Consider the following 4,260-nt stretch of genomic DNA (forward strand, 5'->3'; position numbering starts at 1 on the left):
TCAATCTTATGTTGATGAAAATCATGAGTGTTGTTTGGCGAAGAGAACGAAACAAGAAGGAAAATTATAAATCTTTGATAGATAGAGAGATGAATAACTTGTAGGGTATAGGATTTTATGAGTGTCTTCTCTAAGAATTGTGTTCAGGCTGAAAGAAAGAGATTGAGATTGAGTTTTATTTTTCTTAGGGTTAGAGGCTCTGCATATTACGTATCAAGAATGTGATAGATTTAAGTTTTATAATCTAATTAAACCTATAAAAGAAAATAATAAAATAACCCCTATAATCTGATGCTAATTTAACTCTAAATAGAATAATTAAATAAAAATCTTATTTGTTAGATATAAGTTTTAAATTTAAATTTCAAAACATAGGATTTCTAAGCTTAATAGGTCGTCACTTTGTAGCTTAATTTTGACCCCAAGTTAAAATTACGATAAATCTATTTCTACATAATTGATAGATCTCTGAATTATCTTTCTAATGCCACTGAAATCACCTCAATCCTAGCTCTAGAACTCCAGATATGATCATTTTAGTAAAACAGTTTTTAATCCTGCGAATTTATCCAAACCGACAAATTTTTAACATCAATTAATTAAACTCACTAAATATATTATAAAACCCTAATGGACCTTCATATTGGGCTTTAATTAAACGATTACTTACTCTGTAAAAATACTATAATATTTTACTTTAGTAGTTAATACAACTTTAACTCTCTCTAGAAAATTGGTACAACTACTCTAAGCAATAATATCAACTCACTAACAACACAAAGAAACAAGTTAATTATCCTCGCTCAATTAATATCCAAAAAAAAAAAATTAAATACTATTTTAATCAGGATATTACAATAACATAACAAGATCGACCTCACTTGGGATTCCTAAGCACTACATCTACCTCATTTGGGATTCCTAAGCACTATTATAACCGAGTCTCCATGTAAAAATATTTTGCTAATGACAAAATACTATAATATTTTATTGTCTTTAAAATCTAAACTTTGATTTGATCTGAAAACCACACACAAACAAAGAAAAGATATCGTGTTAAAAGACTTCTAACATTATGAAATATACATATTTTTTAAAGAAAAAGTAAAACACTTGCTGAAACAAAAGGGAATATTGAACAGTCGCAAACATAATTTCATACTACAACAAAAGATAGTAGTAGGGGCGACAAAAGCTGCCTCTAAAAACCTTTATAATCGTCCCTAAAAAGTATTAGGGACGACAAGTCACCACTAACATGTCGCTCCTAATACTTCGTCCCTAATGCTCATTTTTAGAGGCGACAAAATAAATCGCCCCTAAAAGTGATTATTAGGGGCAATTTTTTGTCACCCCTAAAAATATTAAAATCGCTCATATTTTATGCAAATTAGGAGCAAAAAAAAAAATCGTCTCTAAAAGTGTAATGTCGCCCCAATTCACATGCAAGTATGCCAACATTTAGTAGCATTAATCGACCCTATATTATTTAACATCAACAATTAAATGTAATATATCAAATGAATTTCAATTTGTAAACAATTTTGAATTTCAATTACAAAGAAAATGTTATATATCAAATGAATTAGTGTAATTCAACTTTAAACTTTTAGTTTCTAGATACCATATGTATCAAGCAATGTACATAGTATGATAATCCAAAGCGATAATAATGACCGACTATTCTTCTATCTTTGAGTACAATGGCTGGCTTCGACCAACAACTTCTGGTCTAGTAGCATAGACAATCAGGGGGCAAAAGTAACTTCCTATCGGCACCTACATGGAAATCAGTAAATATAAGCAATACTCATCGGGTGAGATACCCAAATTAAAGAAATTTAAAACAAAAATAAGTGTTTATTTAGACAATAGATTGAAGACACCTACAAACTAAAGTTTCAGTTTAAGATGATAAATTATGCAACTTATTGTCACAATTTCAAATGAAACAAAATATATCTAGACACAAAGATGATGAAAGCTTACAATAGCTAATAATAATAATAATAATAATAAGTATATAAGAAAAACAACCTCGTTACTTCTGCCTCATCATTATTATTTTAGTAATAGAAGCAAAGCCAAGGTTGTTCTGATCAATGAGTACCTGGCACACCATTGCAAGAAATTTATTGACTTTACCACAAGTTGAAGTCATTTGGTCCATAACACCACAAGGAGCTCCAACAATATGATTCTCCACCTAATCACCAATTTGAAAGTATAAAAAAGACTGGAATTCGAGACAATCTCAATAAAAATCTGGCAACAAGTATTGAAAAGAACACTAAGTCATGCCTTTTGGCAAAGCAAAGCTAAATCTCTTGGATTAATAGAGTCGGTTTAAATAATTTGTCTATGTAAAATAGTCTATTTTGATAATAAGTAGGTAATATGCTAAACTGAGAGTACATCCCATACAGCTAACAACTAATATGTCCATTAAATACAACAAAACTACGAAATTGAAAATGCAAAATAATAAAGTTACCATGAGAAGCAGCTATGGCAGAGAACTTTAAAATTGAAAGAGGATAATATCTCACCACCATTGATGCATGCTTCATAGCATGGTCTCAAAGTAATTGCATGTTCAAGAGGTGCCCAATGGCAAGTAAGTAAATCCCTTCTAATCATCTCAACACCACTTTAATAATACTGTTCAAACAATTATTGCACCCAAACTCATCAAATTCTTGGCAATAGTGATATAAGGACCAAGAACAATTAATAAAGCAATTATACCTCAAGCATATTTCTCAAGAAAGGCTCTTCATTGAAATAATCTCAGCGAACAAAAACAAAAGGTAGCTTCTATGCAAGGGCCTCGCTCATAGTACCATAACCAATTTTTCCTACCACAAATGATATATTCGATTCATTCCATTTTGTAACAACAACATATCACAACAGCATTTTACAGAGGATACATGATGCATGTTAAATATAATTGTATATCGAATCGTTCTTCAATCTGATCTATAATTTTAACAAGCTATATGGCATAATAAGATTTTCTAGTTACTAAGAACTATTAGAAGAACATTTTAGTATAGTCATCACATCACTTCAAAAGGTTTACAATAATGTGATTATTCAAAAAAAAAAAAAAATTGAGGAGAGCAAACAAAGCAAAAAATAGGAAGAGAAGTTATCTAAAATAAGTGTTAAGGAAATGTGAAACAACAAGAGTATACCCCCATTTAATCTTGCTCTTGACAACTTGACCATTCAATTCCATTATCACATATGGATCACTTGTCCCCTGATACAAACACAAAGTAGGTTGTCATTATAAAAAGTAGATTACTTAACATTATATAATAAAAATGGCATAAAAGAAATACATACCCAGGGATCCATGGCAGGAAGATCAACACCCTTTTTCAATTTCACAAATAACTGCCCATCGTATATTTCTTGTGTTGGGTTTTGTGCCCTAAATAAAACCCTTTACAATCTGATTAGTTATCAATATAAGAAATTTGAAGTGATTTATGTTTGCATGAATTTTACATGCTTATAGTTTAATATGTTTATTGTTTTTATACACAAAATCTATTAAGTCCAGATCATATGTTTATTCACAATTATAGTATTGTCAACACAGTGGAATGTGATTGTGATTATATGATTCAAAAGACTAAGTCCCTGTTTCATCAGTCTTTTGGATTTACACTAATGTGATAATCAGCGATATTGAGTACTTACACTTGGAGTAAGTGTTATGTTCTTTCCAGGACATTGGTAAAGTATACTAGTTTCGAATGTATGGAGTATACATTGGACTGGACCGATATTGAACTTAGTTAAGATATTATAAACTTACCGTGATATCTTTCCAAGTCAATATCAGTAGTTGATCTTAAGATTAAAAGAATCTAAATCCTGATATGCTTAGGCTCAACTCAGGACTGCTATTCGTGTTCTTTGATTTATTAGTTAAGCCTACTTTTGGGTCAGGGTGATACGTATATTTTGGGAACATGATAGTATGATTGAGTGGGAGTGCTGAACATAAATATGGAATCTCTAGCTTCTACTGGTGTATAGAAGTCAAGTGATGATTCCCTTCGAGCTTAGCTAAATAGAAGTAAATGGATGAGCTCTTGTTTAAGTGACTAATTCTTAGATCACTAAACATCATTTACAGGTAGCTAAGTATTTTAAGGGGCAAAATACGTTGAGGGGTGAGAACAGTAAAATTATCCCATCTCGATGTAAATCATCTATATAGAGGATCTTTGATCACAATAA

General features: G+C 30.7%; 1 long non-coding RNA gene across 1 annotated transcript; it reads right to left on the reverse strand.

The window, feature by feature from the left end:
- Positions 1–856: 856 nt before the first annotated feature.
- On the reverse strand, positions 857–3,583 carry LOC115724431 (uncharacterized). Its single transcript, XR_004013192.2, has 2 exons — positions 3,355–3,583; positions 857–3,268 (listed from the first exon to the last, which is right to left on the reverse strand). It is a non-coding gene; the product is annotated as an uncharacterized LOC115724431 (long non-coding RNA).
- Positions 3,584–4,260: the final 677 nt, after the last annotated feature.

Source organism: Cannabis sativa, chromosome 6 (genome assembly GCF_029168945.1).
Source record: "Cannabis sativa cultivar Pink pepper isolate KNU-18-1 chromosome 6, ASM2916894v1, whole genome shotgun sequence".
NCBI lineage: Eukaryota > Viridiplantae > Streptophyta > Magnoliopsida > Rosales > Cannabaceae > Cannabis > Cannabis sativa.